Genomic DNA, 21,771 nt, shown 5'->3' on the forward strand with positions numbered 1-21,771 from the left:
AATGAATGCAAGCAATTAAATTGCTAATTTAGTCTGTCTATGGTGGACATATTGTTTATTTCCAATTTTTTTAATTACTAGAAACATTTCTAAGATTAAATGGGTCAAAGGTTGTGGCCTTAAAAAGACTTCTGGTGTGTTTGGAAAATTGGCTTCAAAAGATTGTATCAATTTATTACTTCTTCTGTAGTGGGAAACTTCAGGGTGTTTCATGACACCTGTTGATTACTAAAATTTTGGTGAGTCTTTGCTAATGTGGTAGATGATCTAGGGCAAGGGTCATTGCTCAAATTGCATTGAACCCAAGATACTTAGAGTAATGAGCAAATGATACTCCATGAGTACTTATTTGGTTGGTTTTCAATAGTCATGTGATGGTTTTTGTAGAATTCTAAGATTTAGAAAGTGCAGAAGATAGGACAAATCAATTAATATAGCCCCCTGGTTTGAAGATAAAGTGATACACAGAGAGGTGAAGTAACTTGTCCAAGTTCATATAGCTGGTTAGGAGCAGAATATGTATTAGGTTCCCAGTTTTCAAATTCATTGATTTTTCACTATCTCACATTGTTTCTCATTTACCTTAATCCATTCACATTCCCCTATCTGGTTTCACTTACAATGAGACATAACTGGCCAAATTTGGAGGTATACCTTATGATCATAGAACAAAAATAATCAATGTTTTCAATATTTTGAGGCTAAGGTGAAGGGATTCTGATTAACCTCATGAGACAGGCCAGCTTTGTTATTAGTTAATTCCTCTGTTCCTCCCACTCCCTTAGAGCTTCCCAAGCGCCAGTGTTTAACTTAGATCAAATGGAAGGTATGTAAAGATGGGGACCTGAAATATGGCCTGTGCCTCACAAAGACCTCAGACTGTTCAGTGCTTTGTGCTTAGAAATAGGTTTCCTTAGAGGTTATGGATTTAAGTGGTAGTTGCAGTATCTGGCTGTATGGCCTTTCTCTTCTCCTACCATGGTGTTGAGAAAAGGAAATCCATGGAAGCCGGCTCAGTTTGACTTAATCTTGCCCCTGGAACGGGTTCTCTGAGCCATCATTTTAATGCAGCCTGGCTCTATGGGTTCAGAAGTGTGGAAGTCCTCCGTACCCTCACTATTTTTGAATTTCCCTAAAGAGCACTTGGTTTCCCAGGAAGGTCCAGGTAGCATGGATTAATATTTCTGTATATCAATAATGTGGAATGAAAAGTAAATGCAGTGACTTTTTGCAGTTCATTCTTTTTTGGATATTGTGATGATTAAGCCATAAAAAGGTTAGCAGTTTCAATGCTGGAAACAGATATTAAATTCATATCTCACCTTATTAATCACCACTAAGATTAACTGAAATTATCAAGGCAAAGTATTTCCTTACTCTTCTAAGTTTTCAGAATAACCTACCTTTATTGCCCCTCCTTTCCTTAACAAAGAGCAAAGGATGTTACCAATTGATTACAAGAATTATCTTGATTAATTAAAATTTTCCTATTAAAAAAATCATAAAAGAAACCTGCTTTGAAAAACCTCTCACCTTTAGGGAAAGGTAAATGCCTTAATGCTATAGCAGTGAAAAAAATGTAGACCTTGCCTTCACAGAGTTTGTAGTCTTGTGAAGCAAAAAGCCTTGTTATTCTGGGAATGCTTCCTAGTGGTGGAGACATTGAAGCTGAGACCTGAGAAGTGAGAATAAATCTTAGCTACCTGGACTGAAGAATATGCCCCCCATGATCAGATCTGAATGTGGGAAAGTGGTGAATCATACTGGCTTGACCTTTATTATGGTCATATACATATGACGTGTTAAAGAAGGAGGGCCATGGCAGTATTAATGTTTAATAACAGAGTCTTTATCTCAAAAACAAAAACTGTTTGCTGCTATTTTAGAGCCTAGACCAGGGGTGTGGAACCTTTTCATGTTGGAAGGCTGCATTAATTGAGCTGTAATCAAATGAGGCTACATTCAAGAAACTTCAATTAGATATACTTAAAAATATACATTATTTTGTAAAAACTCTAACTACTATGTGTACTTAATAATTTCAAAAAATGAAAACTATTTGTTAATTTTGAAGTTAACCTTTATTTTTTATTTTTTATTTTATTTTTATTTATTTATTTATTTTTTTGAGACAGAGTCTCGCTCTGTTGCCCGGGTTGGAGTGAGTGCTGTGGCGTCAGCCTAGCTCACAGCAACCTCAAACTCCTGGGCTTAAGCCATCCTACTGCCTCAGCCTCCCAAGTAGCTGGGACTACAGGCATGTGCCACCATGCCTGGCTAATTTTTTCTATATATATTTTTAGTTGGCTAGATCATCTCTTTCTATTTTTAGTAGAGACGGGGTCTCACTCTTGCTCAGGCAAGAGGTCTTGAACTCCTGACCTCCAGCGATCCACCCGCCTCGGCCTCCCAGAGTGCTAGGATTACAGGCATGAGCCACCGTGCCAGCCTTGAAATTAACCTTTTAATGACTTTGTTGTGTCTCGTTTTGTCGGAAAGCCTTTGAATATTTGGTTGTGGCATGGAGGTCTGCAGTTTCTTTTGATCCTCTAGGTGGCTATCAGTCATTTGTGACCTTAAGGGTATCTTGATTTGGGTTAGGTAGGAGAATGTAGATTTGCAGTAGTAAGTGGATGAAAAGCAAGAAAGCATTTTTCAGGCATGTTGCTGAAGGTGTGGGTATTCTACTGCATAGTTCTATGTTTCAGTTGGATCTTTCTTAGCATCAGACAATGACTTTAAAATGTCATCAACTGAGAGCTCAATTTTATCTGTATCTTTAGGTGTCCTGGTGATATCAAATAGGTGATATTTGAGTGTGATGTCATGATTCTCAAATTAATTGTATTCTCCAATTAATAGGTCTGTAACAGCTGTGTGTTCCTCAGATGATTCACATACTTCATCCTGTTCATCAATGTTCATCTGAAATTTCCTTTTGAAGAAGTGTTTTGAAAAAAGATAGCTTTTTTCAAAATACTTGGATTTTTTTTGCCACATATTATATATAGATTTAGTTTTACCTGGCAAAGAAATATTCAAGTTGTTTTGATTTGACATGATATCACACAGAAATGCTGCATTCCAATAGAAATGTTCTTTTAGTAATTCACATTGCTGATTCTGTTCTTCATAAAATTTAACTGTTTGTTTTCACAGAAATAAAATTTTGGCTAACACCTGTCCCTGTGATAGCCAACAGACTTTAGAATTATACAGCAAATCCACACTGAATACCTCATCATTCAACTTTAGCATGTTATAAAACTGATGATGCCGTGTTGCATTTGCATGAATATAGTTAACAGCACTTATAACTTATTGCAAAGTGTCACTTAAAATAGTAGCTTTAGTGCAGAGATTTTGCTGATATAAGTAAGATACAGTGAAAAGAAATGAGAGCATCTGTATCTGTTAATACTTTTTTTTTATATCTGTGCAATAACCCCTTCATGTTTTCCTATCATGGAGGGTGCACCATCTGTACATACACTCACTAAATTTACCAAATTCAGTCCAACTTCATGACATTTATCTTGGAAGTTGTTGAAGGTATCTATTCTCCATGTTTTGTTCGCAGGAGTGATCAAAGCAAATAACTCTTCCTAGTGAAGAAAATCTTCTGTTATGACCTGAACGAAGTATAAAACCTGTACCGAGTCAGTAGTATCAGTTGATTCATCAAAAGCGATTGAATAATATATATTTTCCTTTTGAATTATTGCGTGAAGTTGTTCTGTTAAATTGAAGGCTAATTCAATTTGCCAGTTATGGTTCTCCTTGAAAGAGGTAGTTGTTTTTACTTTGAAAACTTATCAGGGTCTAAGCATCCTACAACTTTGACAATGCATTCTTTCACAATTTCTATATCACTGAATGGCTTCCCTTTTTTCCTTGAGTATATAAGCTACCTTATAAGTTGCTTCAGTGGTGTTATTTCTAGGTCTTATTGCTGCTTGAAAGAATTGTCTTTATTTTGCTTTTCATCTTTTAATTTCTGCAATACAACGTTTCACACCTCTCCCTCTAATTTAAAATATTTGTGGTCCTTGTGAGTGTTATAATGCTGATGAACATTGAATTTCTTTAATGTCAATACTGCAGTATCACAAAGCAAGCAAATCATCTCTTTAGCAGAAACAAGATAATATTGCAATTCCCAATCCTCATTAAATAATCTGTTTTCTTCCTTCAGCATTCTCTTGGTCTTCTTTGGCATGATGGGCTGTCAAGCAGACAGAATTAAAAAGTACTGTTGAGCTGTGGAACTATTCACAAATTCTACTTCAAACAGAAACACACTGTGCCATTGTCAAAAGCTGGTAACAGACTGGTGTACTTGACCCCCATAAACTCTTGCCAGCCAGCCTCATGCAGTAGTGGTGCCAGTCAGGTGGGGGAAGTTAGAACTAAATCATGAATGTAGCAGCTATCAATTTAGCCCTTATGGTTTACTAATGTTGTAATTGTACCGGTCAATCTAGCATGATTATTTTGTTGAAACTTAATTTATTCTTGGGCATTTTAAATATGTGCACTTTAAAAATAAAAATATAAAAGACAAACAGAAATGTATTAATAAAAATAAAAGGATTTGTTGTGTAAAATTTGGATTCAATTGAAAGGCCGCACTTAAGGACCTAGAAGGCCACATGTGGTCTCAAGGCCACAGGTTCCCCATCCCTGACCTACATTTTGTTTCTCCAGGTAGTCAGGCCTCAAGAGTGAGGGGGAAATTCAAGGTCTTGGGTTCCAATCACAGAGACATTCTCTTTGGTCCCCATTTCATCAGTCCCAGTAGCTCCAGCCACTCCCTGCATTGCTGCTTGTTGGTTAATTTGAAAACTGCATGACAATTTTTCCCTAGGTGGGCAATTCTGATTGGAGTGACTTATTTATACTCACCAACCAGGAGAGAACAGTGTGATATGCTTTTGTGCGGCAGCACCCTTAATTGACTATATCTTGTCCCCTGAGGAGTTGTGATAAAGGACTGTAGGCCATCAGTTGCATCCTGTAGAGCGAGAAGTGGCAGAAGTCCCCCAGATAAGGGTGCTGCTGCTGTGTTAGAAGGGAGGTCTCTCTGACACAGTCAAGACACACTTCTCCACTTCAGTGTGTAAATGGCAGCTCCAGGAGAAAAGTTGCCCTTCAGAGAAGGCCACAGACTCACAGACTGAACCTAAGGCTTAAGCTACAAGATCATTTAGTCCAATGTTCTTTGAACTTTCTTAAATACTCTTTTTTTCCCCCCAACAAAATCTTCTATGGAAATCTGGAATATAAATCTGATAAAAGCAATGAATTGATACCTTAGAGATTTTTTATAGTCATTATTTTTTAAATAGTTGAAACACTGCTTCTCTCCAAAGCTCTTGGGCTTTGGACAGGCACAGATGGAAAAATAGCTAATAGTAATAATAGCTCACTTTTATTAGTGGTTGCGATGAGAAAGACATTGTGCTGAACACTTACCCACAGTGTCATATTTAATCTCCCCTGGAGCCCCTTTGGGGTAGGCACCATTATGATCATCTCTGTTTTACAGATGAAGCATTAAGCTTAGAGTGGTTTAATGTCCTGCCCAAGGTCACGTGGCTAGTAAGTTATGGAGTTGGTACTTGAATCTGGGTCTCCCTGACTGGTTAACCAGCCAGTGCCCTTTATTACTAATCTAGTGAAATCTCATTACTAGATACTGCAGGTTCATGTCAGCACCAAGATTAGGACCCAGGAATTCTTATCCCTGGTCCAAGGTTCTTTGTGCTGCACCATAATGACAACTGCTTCGGAAATATCAGAGCCATATTTAATAGGTGAGCTGATTCTCTACAAAGACAGTTCCCTTAAAACAAAATGTAGAATAGGATACATGTCCTTCTTTTCATGTAGCCTAACAAAGACTAGCTTACCGTTTTTTTGAAAGAGAGATGAGTGTGTGTTACAGTAGGGGGGAAAGATCTCTCCTTCCTTCTCTCTTCTCCTTATTCTCTACCCTTTGTAATCAGAAGACTTGAAAAATATTTGAAAAGTGTTCATTTTTGAAAGAAAAAAGTTAGTGGCTGGATTAATTTTTTTCTTGTTGTCCATGTTGTTGGCATTTATTCATTTATTTTTAAATTAGCCAAATCACCAGCAGCCTAACATGAGTGATAAATGTAAGCACATAACCACTTTTTGTGTTAATTATTAAAATTGGTTTGGAATAATTTAAAGCTGAATTAATATTAATATTAAAGGCTGAATATTGGAAAATATTGATTGAGCTTACTGAAGCAGCCTTGGCATGTTTTTGTTAGTTTTCCTAGCAAAGGTGATGTTCTTTCCCTGTTTGAAGGCTTATACCATTTAAAAGATTTCTTATTTTTTAAAAAAATTATTTTGTCTCTCTCTAAAGGTGTCTTTAATAACCTTAGATATATAGTTTCGTAGTTGACAGTGGTGTTCTTGTTGCATGTTATTTTAGGATGTAGACTTTGCAATGGATATTTGCATGCAGGAATTTGTTAGGGTGTGCTCTCTGAATCAGTGCCTGTGAGGCAGAGAAGGAAGCAAGACTGGGCAGAGGGTAATGGTGGCCTGCCATGAAACCTCACTAGAGGCCTGGGCTGACCCTATAGGGAGCTCTGGAGCTGGGATTGGCCCCTCAGTGTTGTCCTGAGTTGGTGTTGGGCGGGGTCACACCCTCCCTTAGTCATGGATGTGGGCTGCCTCAAGGGGAGAGCATGATCTTAGGCAAGGCAGCTCTCTTCAGTATAGCAGAGGGCAATTTCTAGAGAGGGCTGACAGCCAGGTGCACTCATAGTAGCTGGGAGAATAAATCTTTCAGTCCTGGGGGCCTGGAGGGAACATCACAGCATCCATTACAGTACTCTTAACTCTTAAAATTCAGTAAAAGAGTAGTGGATGGTGGAGAAAAGGTCATCAGATAATCTCTGTGTGATGAATATAGTGTTAAGGTAGATGGGTAGTTGTACAAAATGTAATCCATTAACAGATCCATTTTTCCCGTGTGTGTGTGTGTGTGTGTGTGTGTGTGTGTGCACGCGTTAAAAAAGTTTGGTACATAACCCTGTAAAAATTGAACCACTTTTCTCCTACAATTTACTTGATTCATGTTGTGATTTATTCTAGTATTAAATCCGAAACCTGGCTAAGTCACAGATCCTCGAATTGCACACATAGAAATGTGCTTTGTATTATAATCATCTGAGGAAAAATCTGGGACCATGCTGCATAGCGAAGATGAGCATGGTCTATAGAAATTTTATAAAACCAGGAGCTAAATTGCAGAGTCTGATCCATAGAGAGGATTTAATGTGAGGGTCAATGTGATTAATGACCTGGATTTTAATTTATAATATTGCATGGTATTATATTTTGTGAACAATTACAGGAAAACACGTACAGTTACATCTGAATTTGCTAATTTAAATTGTATAAAAGAACCTGCAGAATATATGCAGCTGAATTTATGGGCTATTCCTTGCATTATTGGTCAGTATATGCCGTATGAGAAGGAAAACACAAAAATGTTTTGAGTCAGCATTTTGAGTAATGCATCTTACAGTAGATGTTAATATATCCTCTCATAATAAAATAATGAATTAAGATATATTAAATGGTTAATGTTTAGTGTTTTTTTTCTTTTTGCTGGCAAGATAATTTTGTTGATCTTTCTAACATGTATTAGAATTACTAACCAGTTGGACTTCATTTGTATAGCTAGACTTTAATTAAGCAGAGAGATGCAACATCTATAATGCCTGAAACCCCAGTGTTTCTAGACTGAGTGATACTTTGTGGTAGTAGCAATGACTAATAGACTAATAGTTAGAGCCTCTTCAAGTCATTTTTGCCTATTTCCAATCTTTTAATCTTCTTACAAGTTGGATTTGTGATAGGTAAAAGTTCCACAACATTGTTCTGTTGAACTTATGGCAAAACAAGCAAGCAAGCAAGCAAATAAACAAAGAACAAGGAAGATATTTGATTAGGGACTGTAATGCAGGGAATCACATCATGTTTTTATTGGCACGCTTCTCATTTGCTTGGCATGCTTCTCATTTGCTTAGGTGAATTTCTTCCTTGTGTCACCCTCAGATATATTCTCGTACAAACATGGTATTGATGAAGGAGCCCCTCCTTGGTGGAGCCATTCCTAACATCCTCTCCTGATCATGGCTGTACATTGACTCCTTCTCCCTCCCATCCTACTCTCATAGTCCTCTGACTTTGCTTCTTCTTTTTTTTTTTTTTTTTTTTGAGACAGAGTCTCGCTCTGTTGCCTGGGCTAGAGTGCCGTGGCGTCAGCCTAGTTCACAGCAACCTCAAACTCCTGAGCTCAAGCAATCCTTCTGCCTCAGCCTCCCCAGTAGCTGGGACTACAGGCATGCGCCACCATGCCCAGCTAATTTTTTCTATATATTTTTTAGCTGTCCAGATCATTTCTTTCTATTTTTAGTGGAGATGGGGTCTCACTCTTGCTCAGGCTGGTCTCGAACTCCACCTCGGCCTCCCAGAGTGTTAGGATTACAGGCGTGAGCCACCGCGCCCGGCCTTGACTTTGCTTCTTGTTAGCAATGTGACCAGTCACTGTTCTCTAAGCTTCAGTTTCATCTGTAAATGGGGATGGCAGTCCCAGCCTCATTGGGTGGTTGTGAGAAGTGAATAGACAATTTAGTGTGTGCCCAGCACAGCGTAAGTACCCGATAAATGGTGGCTCTTCTCACAGGTAGCTATTACTATTACTTGCTGAGCAAACATCTCTCCTAGTAAGCTGCTTATTCCCTGAGGCCTGGGACTGGATTTTATTCACATGCCTCACACTGCACATTGTGGGCACTTAGATTAAAGCCTTGTTGAATCAACCCATGGATGGCATAAAATGTGATCCGTATGTTTGAGGAGACCAGAGTCGATTCTGCAATAACCACAACACAAAGCATAAACTACATCACCATAGTGAGATGTATTTGAACTAAGAGGTTTAGAGAAGAAAGATATTAATAGGCAGGTTTAAGACAGACACTTAGTAGGCACTTAGTTCAGCATAATGTTTTTGATGTTGGCAGCCAAAGGTTTTAGGATCCCAAAAATTTTTGCTAAATTATACTAGACATGTTCTATTTCTACTCTGAATTTTACATCCTTCATCTCTTAATGACAACTTGTTCTTTGAACTGTACATGTGACGGGGGACAGAGAGAGTGCTCTTTTTATAGTCCAAGCGGGTGGAATTAGATCTGAGGGCATCTGTTAAAAGCATCCACTTCCTTCTTACATTTTTGCAACCACTTACTAAATATGTTATTTCTTCTGGTGTTATGCTGAGTATATGATAATTTCAAATGCCTTTTTGTAGCTAGTGTGTGTAGGTAATTTGAACATTTTTGCTTTTTAAAAATTTTCATTAGTTATTCTATTTAATGACTTTGAAAAGATTCTTTCTCCAGAGAGAGAGAGAGGGAGAGAGAGAGTGTGTGTGTGCGTGCCAAACTAGAATTAATTATTTTTTAATCACATTTTCTTGGTAGCATGTTCTGCTTTGTGGTTCTCTCCCCAATCACATAAACTAGATTTACGGGAGAAATCACAGGGGGATCTGTTCAGATAGTTACTTGTTTGATTCCCCCAGAGGTACTGGCTCTTTGATCTTCTACTAGTGTAGCTCCTCTGATCTTTTATTCTGTAAGGTGTTTGTGTCTGTGTATGATGGATGTTTCACTGACCCAAGTAAATGGAAGAAAATTTTCTCCAGCCTTTAAATGTATTGCTTTCCTTGTTCTTTCAAAAAACACACTTTGCTTGCGTAAGAACACTTTAGAGGCATTTGGCATCGAATCAAGGGAATTGTGGCCTTTAATGGAATTTGAGGAACTGAGAAGTGGTTTGATTGGTAAGAATCCATTTTTGTTCCTTTCTCCTTGCTATACCTTCCTCACACAATAAGAAAAACAACTCTCCTCCTCCTCCTAGTTTTTGAAACAAGAGGATCTGATTTCATTGAATTTTGTACTTTTTTATTTTACTTTTTGGAAATAAAAAAGTTTTTGAAAGGTTTTTATTGTCACTTCCCTTTTCTCCCTTGAAGTGGAGGAAAAAACCTCTCAACTGTGTACAGAGTAAATTAAATTATGAGGAAAATAGTCTGTGGAGTTAAACAAGATGAACTGAGGTTTTGAAACGGAATCTAAGAATTGCCTTGATGTTGTAGATAGTCTAATCCATGATTCAGAGATATATTAGTCATTTTGATAGACTGTTGATTTGACTAATTACCCTGAAGGCTGGCTGGCTGACTGAATTACTCAAGTCAGCTAGTAATTTTGATCAAATCAATGAGTAATTATGGTTTTATGCAGGCAACAGATATAGAATGCTGATTACGTTAGACTGAAGAAGATATTATTGTGATACAATCATATAAAATACTTAAGTACCATAGCAGCCCTTTAATCTTTTCCTTACTCTAAGTCATAAATTCTCAGAACACATGATAGGAAAGGTTGTGGCAACTTTTTGGAGCAAATCATTTTATTCTGTCAATAAACAGTGTATGAACATGTGGAAAATTCTCTAGTGCTAAGGTTAATACTCTTATATTTCAAATGTACTTTAATTATAATAAGTATATTTTTGGAAGCCCTTAGAACTAAATATGGCCAGGTTTTTAGAGCTCAAAATTCTCTTTCTATTTCTACAGAAAGAACCTAGAAATGAGCAATTTATATGGCAGAGCTGGAAGTTATTGCTGCTAATTTCCTTATCAGTTTATTAGTTAAATATTAATATTAGCATGATCAAGTCTACCTAAAACCCAGATGCTTACTTTTCTTTGGTTTCTATACCATCATCTTCCTTTCCCTCACTTTTGAAAAATCTTTCTGCAAAGGGTGATGTTTATTATTGAATTTCTAATTGGCAATGTTTGTATGCCATATTTGTGGGTGTAAATTTAAAATGTTTTAGAAACAGAGACATGTTTATTTCATGGAAAAATCTGTCTTTAACTTTACTTTTGTCATCCCTTGGATGATTTACCTGTATTAGATTCCTTTTCTATGAAAGGTGGAAATGGAATTTACTTGGAACTTTGTACAGATTTGGTATACAATTAGTAATGTTTGTGAAGCTCCTTCAGGGTAGTTATGTGCAGTCACTTCATCCATTGTTTATGTCCTTGCCCCACCTCCCTTGTAGAGGGTAATCCTCTACAAGGTTCCGATGATTTTGAGTTTATTCTTAAGGAACTGTAGATGTACACCTGCTATTTGTTTGCTTGGGCCCAGTTCCCACTGCCTCTCATAGTGTGGGTTTCATCTCACTGTGCTGAAAGTAATTCTTGCATTTAAAGATACAGATTAGGTTTTGTACAATGTGATCCCAAATTCCTACTGCTTTGTTGGGTGCTCAACTGTTTCTCTAACTTAATGAGAAAAAGTGTGTTGGTTTCCAATGAGTGCGTTGCTAAGGGATGTTCCATAGCAATTTTTTTTTTTTATAAAGCATATTTTATTTTATTTTTTTTTTATTTCAGCTCATCATGGGGGTACATAAGTTCAAGTCATATACATTGTCCATGTCCCGCCCATCCCCCCGAGTCAGAGTCCCAAGCGCGTCCATTCTCATTCTCCAGACAGTGCGCCTGGCACTCATCATGTAGTCATACCTCCATCCCCCCCCGCCACCTCCCCGGGTCTGCACCTTCAAGCATGACCATTCCCCAGAGGGTGTGCAACGCACTCATCATGTAGGCATACACCCATCCCCTCCCCCCACCCCCCATCCCAGTCTGATATCCAATTGGTATCCTTCCCCGATGTACATTTAGGTGATGATCAGGGAAACCAGTTTTCTGGTGAGTACATGTGATGCTTGTTTTTCCATTCTTTGGATACTTCACTTAATATAATGGGTTCCAGCTCTCTCCAGGAGAACCAAAGAGATGTCGTATCATCGTTATTTCTTTTAGCTGAGTAGTACTCCATGGTATACATATACCACAGTTTACTAATCCATTCGTGGATTGATGAGCACTTGGGTTTTTTTTTTTTTTTTTATTTCAGCTCATCATGGGGGTACATAAGTTTAGGTTATATACATTTTCCATGCAATTTTGAATATTTTCATGTTTTGCCTTATGCACTGACATTTGAACCTAATCCCAAGATAAGTTGCAATTCCAGTCTAATATTATTGGGTCAGATCATCAATTTTGGTAATTCCCTAAAGCATAGAATGGAATTATTGTTGATATGTTACTGAAAGTTTGGTACTTGTCCCCAAAGCTGAACAAAGAATGAGGACAAGTGGTTTGAGGAAAAGGAAAGTTTATTAATTTGCTGGCAAATGATGAGGGTGGCAGACTCTCATCATAAAGAACCATCATCTCCCTTTAAGCAGAAATACAAGATTCTTAAAGGGGGTTTTCAGCTTTGGGATATTGCTGCTTAACTATAGCATCTCTGGTGAAGATGACCTTGTGACCTCTGTCCAGATAATTTTTTGGAGCCATCTCCTGTGGTTTAAGATACTAGAAAACAAAGAACAAAGAACACTCTTCTGCCCCTCTGATTACTGGCCTTGGGCAGGAATACAGGTTTTAATTTGTCCAAAAGGGTGAGGGGTTTTAAAGAGACAACTTGTGAAACATTTTGCCCTTTTTCAGATCCTTGTGTTATATATTTATGTGTTAATAGTATATAAACTTACTTTTGCAGTAAAAAGGAACTACCCAGGTTCCTCTTCTGCTTCTATACCCTCTTTACAACTTCTTTGAATTTAGAAGTTAATTAACTCTATAAAGTGCAGGATGCTTTTGAGAGGGAAGTAGGAATCCTTGTCCATTCTTGCTCATTCTTTTCTACCTGAAGCACCAACTCTAGGGAGAAATAGTGCCAAATATGAAATTTATCTAAAGCAAAACTTAATTTAGAATAGCCTTTGATTTTTTTTTTCTTTTGCTTTCTCTTTTTTTATATTTGTACAAAAGACATTGATACACATGAGTTTTAATTAAAGAAGCGTAGATAGCCTGAAACCATTCAAGTCTATGCCAGTCACTCTAGAGGCAAATGTAGATGAATTGAAGCAGAATATGGGAGAGTTGTGATCTACCCACTAGCTTCTGGAGACTTATAGATAAATGAATGCCTTCTTCCCCATGAGGACAGTCTCTCTGCTTGGCGGGGAGGGGATGGCAATAAGCCATCTTTGCTGCAATAGAGGAATTGCTTAATAAAAGTTATTTCAGCTTTTACTTTTATTTCTTGGTAGTGCAGCATGGTAAACCTAAATTCTGGACCCCCAAGCAGAAAATAGAGCCTCTATTATTACCCTTTGTTAATTGTAAATCACACAGGGCTTTTCCTATTGTAGAGTCTCTAAAAAGGCAGCAACTAATAATTAGTATTTACATCTGTGTGCCGAGTTAGACTTGCATGTGCTACGGTGTATGTATCTCTGAGCACAAGAAAGAGAAAGAAATCACCCCTTGTTGAGTGAGGTACAACACTGTTCTGTTCAGTGGTAACCGGTCTCTTGCCAAATTCTATTTCAGAATTCCACAAAATGATGCTTGTGGCAAAATGAAGGCTTCAAAGGAGCCAGATCTGCTGTTAACAAGTGCAATATTTTTACATAGAGAGTGTGAGAAACCTATTTACAGGTGCATAATGACCTTCGGTTTTCATAGTAAATCTTAGTCTGAAAGAATGCCTTTGTACAAGTAAAAAAAAAAAAACAAAAAAAAAAACAACTATAAGAAAAGCCAAATTAAAAGAGTGGTGGTGAATAGAATAGTGGTGGAACTGTCCAAGTGTAACTACAGTAAATTGCAGTACAGAAAGCTTTTTAGATACGAGAAATCTTTGTAGTGAGCTGCATTTACTTCGACCAATTTTGTTTTTTCTTAAAAAGAGGTCCTTGAAAAAATTATTGAGAACTTTTGAGACCCCTGGAAAGGGTTTTGGGGAACCTCAGGGTTCCTCAGACCACATTTGGAGAATATTTGGTCTAGATTGAAAAAAATTTTGGCAGAACATTAACTTTACAAATTCCTAGAGCTATGAGCCCCTCAGGCTGAAGATAAAGTGCATAAATTTAATTCAATAAGTATTGCACAATAATATTAAAATAACCATTAAAGGAGTGCACGTTAAAAATAAGACTACCACTCTTCTGCATTCTTTACACTTTCCTGACGTGTCATTTTCATCCATATTTATTCCATTGGAAGTTACAGATGTATAGTTGGTTTTCCTTTGTATATTTTCTATTAAATATCTTTCAAACGTTTTGTGATCATTGTAATTGAGTCAAATAGCATATTGTATTAAGCTACTCTTTTCTCTCTACTCATCCCCATGGGGCTATAATCATTGTGCAGGTACTTTGCTTTTATATTGAGATTAAATATGTTGTAATTGCTTTACTTAAGCTGGACTTAGGAGGTACTTTTCCTTTTGTTGAGGAAATTCTTTTGCTTTTATTTTGTTAAATTAATAAGATGTTTTTGCTAAATAGTACATACTCATGGTGCACAATTCAAAAAGTAAAAAAGTGTACACAGTGAAATTAAGTCTTCCTTCCTCCACTGTCCCCCAGCCATCCAGTGCCCCTGTGCTGAGGCAACCACCTTAGAACTCTTGGGTATCTTCACAGAGGTCAATACATTTACAAGCATATGGAGTAATACACTGCTTTTTTTTTCTCACACAAATGATGGCATACTGTACTTGTCGGACCCGGTGATATCTGTGTGACCTTGATTAGATGAGTTATTTTACCTCTCTGTTTATAACAGAACTTTTTGTTATTACAAAAGTCACAAAATTCCACAACTACCTCTGCAGGAATATCTGTAGAATTTGAACTAGCTATTAGCCTCTGTTTTGGGGCTCTAAATGTTTTTGACAATGGAAAAGAAGCCAAGCTCTGTAAAATAATTTAAAGAGGTTTATTCTAAGCCAAATTTGAGGACCATGGTCTGGAACCATGCCCAAAAAGCCTTGAGCAAGTGGACTTGCTGATGTTGGGTTACAGTTTGGTTTTATATGTTTCAGTGAGACAGGAATTACAGTAAAAGTTGTAAATCAGCACGTGGAAGGCCTACATTGGTTTGGCCTGAAAAGGTGGGACATCTCAAACAGGGGTAGTGCTTATAGGTTATAGGTGGGTTTAAAGACTCTTTGATTTGTAATTGGTTAAAGAAATGAAGCTTTGTCTAAGGGCTTGGAATGTTTTAAGATAAGAAAGTCTGCTAATCAGAGATAAGCCACCAGCCATATGCCCAGACTCAAGTGATTTGTTATGTAAACTGAGGACCTGCAGGTGTCCTCAATTTAAGCTTTGTATTGTATAGCCTTAGGCCTGTTAATGAGTTACAAAGGATGTCTCCTAGAAGAGAGAGGTGCATGATCAGGTGTGTCTGACCTGCCTTCTCATGGCCAGCAACTCAGTTTTAGGGTATCCCCTTGGCCAAGAGGGGGTCCATTCAGTCAGTTGGGAGTGGGAGCTTAAGATTAATTTACTTCACAGTTTTACCATGAATGCATCTTTAAAGTGGCTTTTAAACTTTTTTCAAGTGGGACAACTCATGGACCCTTTTTAGAATTGGCTGAAAATTAAGCCTACTTCTTCATTAAAATGTGCCCATAATTTATAAGATTCATGGATGTATATGGAATTTTTATTGTTATTTCACTCATTGTATTGAGTACTTTTATGCCAAGCATGGCTAAAGAACCTTTTTGGAAAGGAGGTTTTTCATGTTGTTTTTCCAAAAGGTAATCATCACATCATCTTGATTACGCTATGGGTCACATATCTGCAAATTTTCACTTGAAGGCATTTGAAGGACCAGGTAGGGAACTAATTCTGATTCATATGGTTGTAAAGACAGGTATTAACAGTACATCTTGCCAAAGGTACCTACTTTTCCAAAGAAGATGACTAAGACATGTTGATCCAAAACTTACATGTTTTTTTTCCAGGAACATTTCTTGAGAAGAACTTCATTAGTATGAGAGAGGTCTTAGAAAAATTCAGAGCATCTACTTCAAATCTCTACTTTAAAGTACTACCCCACAGAAGTTGTCAGATAATCCATTTCTTTATTTATCTTCGCCAAATTTTAGGGTTTTTGTGGCAGAAATCTTAAACATAAGTTATTCCTTAATAACTTTAAACGAAATAGTGATGTGAAAAGATGGTGCATACTATAAAGGGTATAGTGATCAATTGGGTTATTGAGGAGACTTCCCTAAGAATGGTCCAGATTTTATGTTTCAACAAATCACCCTATGTGTATAAGAACCTTTTCTGTTCAATCATCAGTGAGTTGATGTCTCAACATTTGCTATAATTTTCAAAATACCTAATTTTTACATTCTAAATCCTTGTCAGTAGGTGTTTAGTTTCTTCTTTAAAAAACTTGAAAACATTTTTAAGCCTTATTGAGGTATAATTGATATATGCAGTTTCCTAAATAGCATTAAAATTAAGCCCCCAAAATTTCACATATGAATTTGAATATTAATTTTCTTTCTCTACTAATTGTGCTTATCAGACAACTACGTGGCACTTGGGTATGGCATAGTTGGTGGCCTGTTCTTGTGAAATCAAGTTGTAAAACAAGGTGGGATTATTTCATGGCATTATTAATAGTTTTCTGCAACGTTGTTACTGTTTTGAAGTATGCAGTTTTCAAAGCTTTAAACCATTTGGAATGTGTATATTGAGGGAATTGTGCACATTCTGTGTGTTAACTGGTGACCTACAAGTTGGTGGAACAAAACAAGATATTGCTTTACTGAAGTGATGGTTGTTGAACAATGAATGAGCCAGAGTCAAACTATGGCAAGTTGAGGGAGGCTTAGGACAAGGTCCAGGAGAGTCGGGGACTATTAGATGCTTGCTTTATTTTTTACAGCCCAGTTTTGCCATGTGATATTACAGTGAGAGAGAAAAGGAAACTGGGCCAGAGGATTAGAGCACAGGGAGGATTTAGGTTTAATAGGATTTTATTAGTCTCTAAGAAGAGGTTGTCTGAGGTAGTTTGACCCCAAAATGAAACACCCCCCCCTACTGCTATTAGTTATAATTGAGGGCACAAGGTTTGCCTCTCTTCAGGTGTTCCCAATATTTGACGAGTCTTCACCCGTAGATGGAATTGTACACGATAAGCACATTTACAGTAATAGACTTTTATGTGTTTAGTAGTAGCCAGTTCAGGGCATTCCAAAGTGCATTCTAAAACAATGAGTTTTTCTATTGTCAACTGCTCAGGAAAGGAAAAAAAAAAACCCTTAACCACAGAATTATATTTGATATGGTTGATTCTTATGCTGTAGATTCTTTAAGTGAAATATGCTTTAATAGTAAAAAGAATGCAGATGGAATCCCATTTACAACTAGAATTCTTACAAAGATTTTGTACAAATTATCTGCCTTTAATGATTACCTGATTACCCCTCCCCACTTAGTGTAACAGTTGGGATAAAGTACATAAAATAATGACTTTTGAGCTAGAAGATACCTAAGAAATCGTAATTCAGTCCTAACTGCTTACCTAAGCAAGGTTCCAGATGAAGAGCCCCATTTTTTTACTGCAGGTTTCAAGCTGGTTAGAGGTAGAACGAGAGCCCTAGGGGCCATGTCTCTTAGCTCAAAGCTCAAGTTCCCAGGTTGGGACTTTAAATTTGTAGACTTTCAGTCTTGGAGAACTAAGCTAAAAACTCTTAACCCTTACCCTTTGCTCCCTTCTTAAAATCTACCCAAATCCTCTAATCGTTTCTGTAAACCAACCAGAGAAATATCAGGAGGAATGAAGAAGGAAAGGTAGGAGGGGAGCCTGCCATGTCTTTCCTTCAAGTTTAAGATACCGTTTTTTGATTTGGTAACTCGCTGTGAAAAGATTAGGCATTGCTTCTCTTTTATCTCTAGGACTCTCCTACTTGTCTTTTTGACCTCACCTTTCTTCTCCTTTTGCTTCATCAAAATCCTTTTTCTTTTATCTTCAAATTCTCCATGTTCATTGGTTCCTTTCCATCAGGCCTGCAAATGTGGTCACTATTCCCTTAATGAAAATGTTCCTTTGGCTCTGTTTCCCCTGAAGGCGACTATCTCATTTCTTTCTCATAAAGATTAAAAAAAAATTCATTATTAAGGGATATTATACTTAAATAGATAAAAGAATTGAAGGATGGTATGGGATAATGGATAACTAAATGCCAAAATGTTTGCAGTCTGATAGAGAAAGATATATCAATATATAGTTATTGGTAGTTGAGGAAAAAATGTGGTTTTGACACATTTATAGCTTTTCTAAGTATTGTAGCTTCCCAAAGAGTCTGAAATTAGATAAAATGTCTGGGAATGGGGTTGATAAAATTTTGACATTGGAAAAGAGGTGTGATTTACATGACTGGAATCTAAGCTTTTATGATTATATATTTATATATTATATATTTTATAATTCTGTGATATGGAAGCATATGCTTATACTTTTTCATCATCAATAAAAGATACATACTTTTGAAAAAAGAGCAAATATAGATACATATGATTCTTAGGTCAGTTATTCCTGTTTCCAATATTTAATAGAGTTTTTTTCCTTATTGATGGAAGATATTTCTATATATAATATTAATGTAATTATAAGTGTGACCACTCAGTAATACCTTTGGAAATAATATAGTCAGTTCTCTTTGCCATGTAGAATTTGTGCTGAAATATCAGGCTGTTATACATGTATTTTGACAGCTCGTCTCTTCCTTGCCCAACCCACAACCGAAAAACTCAAGAATCGCACCACAAACCCACATGCAACCAATGTTGCAAGCAGAATTCTCTGGGTATTTTTTGGTGTTGGTGATTTGTTTGAAGAAGAAAAAAAAAAATCTCTCCTTGGGGTCTGAGTGGTTTGCAGCGGGCCCCAACCTTTTCGGCACCAGGGACAGTTTTTCCATGGATGGAGATGGGGTGGGGGCAGGAGGCAGAGCTCAGGCGGTGATGGGTGGCCCTGTTTTCTTATCAGGCCACAGACTGGTACCTGGCCGAAGCCCTGGGGGTTGGGGATCACAGGTGTAGAGCTCTTTCTTAGGCATGAAATTCAAGTTGATGTGCATGTTTACGGGAAGAACAGGCTTGGATGTGTGCCAAGGGTGGCAAGCTTCACTCTAAACATTTCCAGCTTCACATACCTTAGACTGAAGAGAGCAGAGGGCAAGAAAGGGGAAATGTCTGATAATGCCGTACTCATAACACAGAAGCACATCCTAGTGCCTGCAGCCTCTTTACCTGCTTACAGCTTCTGCTTCATTTTGTCCTCTGTTCTTTCTTCACTTGGGACTTTTAGCTGTGATCTGAAAATTAGCTTGGAATGGCTGCAAAAAAGGAAAAAAGTAAAGGCTGATAACAAGAAAATGCAGACAACGTATTGAAAACCTTGGTGCTTGAGGATATATGTCCTTATAAATCTCTTAGAAATATGGAGCTACCTTTTTCAGTTTTATATTGCCCTAGGGACATGTCAGTGTTTTAATATCTAACTTGGGAACGAGAGAGAGAAGGGAAATATCCAACTTTTTGGTGTCTGGGTGTGTTAGGATCTTCTGGCATAGTTTTTCCCTCCTCACACTTAGCTTATCTGACTTGCCTATCTCCTTTCTCTGCCTAGTTTTCTTTACATTATAGTTTCTGCATTCAAGACACATTTTGATTCTTTAGGCATCTGTCTCAAAAGTATGATTGGATAAGCATAAACCAAATGAGATGCACTTTTATTAGATACAGATTCCTTAAGAGAATAGGGATTATAACCAGCAGAAAGGAGAATATAGTTTCCTAGAGCGAGCACTGGGCCGGGAATGCAGAAACTTACGTTCTGTTTCCATCAAAACTAACTTGTAGGTTCATGACATTGGCTAAGATATTTATCCTGTCTGTACTGCATTCTTGCATCTCTGAAAAGGTTGCATGTAAATTCCCTCCGGGGACTAACTTAAAGGATCTTAGAGAGCATATGTGTCTATTTTTTATTTAGATGCAATTGGCATAATGTATAATGTGTTTGTTCCTATAATACTTTTCAAGAAGAGTCTTAGAATCCTGGAGCTGGAAGGAATCTGGAGGAGTTTTGTAGTGTTTCAACCTCTGGGATAAACCAAAAGCACTTTGATTTTTCTCATTATTAACACTATATCATCTGAATAAAAGGCCTATAGAGTGTACAGGATAAGGAAGAAGTTGATTCCCAATAGGGCTTTATCTCTTACCACTTAGAACAGGGCGGTAAATGTAAATGTTTATAAGGGCTAGCAGGTAACCTGAATGAGGTGAGGAGATTGGCAGTAGGTTATGGGGAATGGCAGGGACTGTGAGGACAGGAGAATGCACACCCTGCATGTGTGTGGCGGCCACTCCTGATTTTTAAAACACCAGATGAACCCTCTAAAATCTGCTTCTTAGTGGCAAGGGGCGGTGGTTGGCCATGGATAATGTCTGTTGAAAACAACAAACTTGTATTATTTTGGATTTTAGTTTGGGGAATTCAGTTTTAATAATAAAACACAGGTATAGAAGATATATACAGGCTGTTTCCCTGAAGTATGTGATTTGTGTAGTACTTCTTGTAACAGGACATCCTTTCTGCATACCTTAACCTTCCTTCATTCTCCTTAAAAAAATGTTTCTTTCCGCAGAATTATTCTTACAAGTTTTCTGTTCTTAAGTCCTAAAAATCTTTTTAAAGACTTTTTAATGTTGAATAGTCTCTTTTCCCCACTAACAGAATTATTAGTTTTTTGTATTCCTTAACCATTTTCCAGTATTTGATTATGCTCCCCACAAAGAACTTAATCCTTATGTCAAAGTGGAAGCCCCCTTTCTCACATATTATTGTTTGTAGAGAGGAACAGTTGATCAGTGCCCTCCTTGCAATACCCTTCATCCTACTCAGTTGAAAATAGTTCCCCCCCCTTTTTTTTCTTTTGATAATAGAAGTCCGCAAACTTTTTTAATGGATTTTTGTTTTCCAGGGCTCTGATAATTGTAATTACTTTTCTCTGAGCCCTTTCTAATCTTTATACTAAAAAAATAATATTTTGACCTACACGCAGTCCTTTTGTGGGCTGATCAAACTGGTGAGATAATATCTTGCCGCATTTGTCAGAGAGTTAGTTAGTACCACACAGCTGGATCATACTCACAGTACACTCTGTGACCTCAATATCTTTTTTCCTCTACCAGCTTTGTTGTAGTCAAGATTTTCTCATATTTTAGCCACACATTCATTTTTCATTTGTAAGTGTGCTACCTTGTACTCACACCTAATAAGCACTCTTGTTTTTGATGGATCATTTCTATCTCTGCTTTGTCAAGGTTACTTGGAATTCTGTTATTTTTCAGAAAAGGTAGAAACCTTAACCTGGTTTATAGCCAAAAACTGACTAAGAATGCTTTCAATTCCATCATGACAGTCAATAATTTAAAAGAAAATATTCAATCATATTAGACCCAGGAATCTAGGTGCTGGTTTATAATTCCCCCAAGTTGCATCTGGCCATTTATTTCTGTTGCTATTAACTTATGGTTTTCCTGTTACTAGATGTTTTTAAACTCTATAAAATTGGTATCGTAGTTTCTTGCTTGATTATAGAAATAAGAATTGAGTGATTTAGAATAGTAATTTGGGGGTTGTGGTTGTAGTAGAAGAAACCCCATAATTATTTACTTTATGCATGTGGCTTAGGGTAGCATCATTACTTT

The 21,771-nt window shown here is 37.2% G+C and overlaps 1 protein-coding gene across 1 annotated transcript in view; it reads left to right on the forward strand.

Moving 5' to 3' along the window:
* Positions 1 to 21,771, forward strand: part of FHIP1A (FHF complex subunit HOOK interacting protein 1A) — a 217,068-nt gene that overhangs the window by 112,618 nt on the left and 82,679 nt on the right. The gene's annotated exons all lie outside the window — the stretch shown is intronic.

Source organism: Lemur catta, chromosome 5, assembly GCF_020740605.2.
Source record: "Lemur catta isolate mLemCat1 chromosome 5, mLemCat1.pri, whole genome shotgun sequence".
Taxonomy (NCBI): Eukaryota; Metazoa; Chordata; class Mammalia; order Primates; family Lemuridae; genus Lemur; species Lemur catta.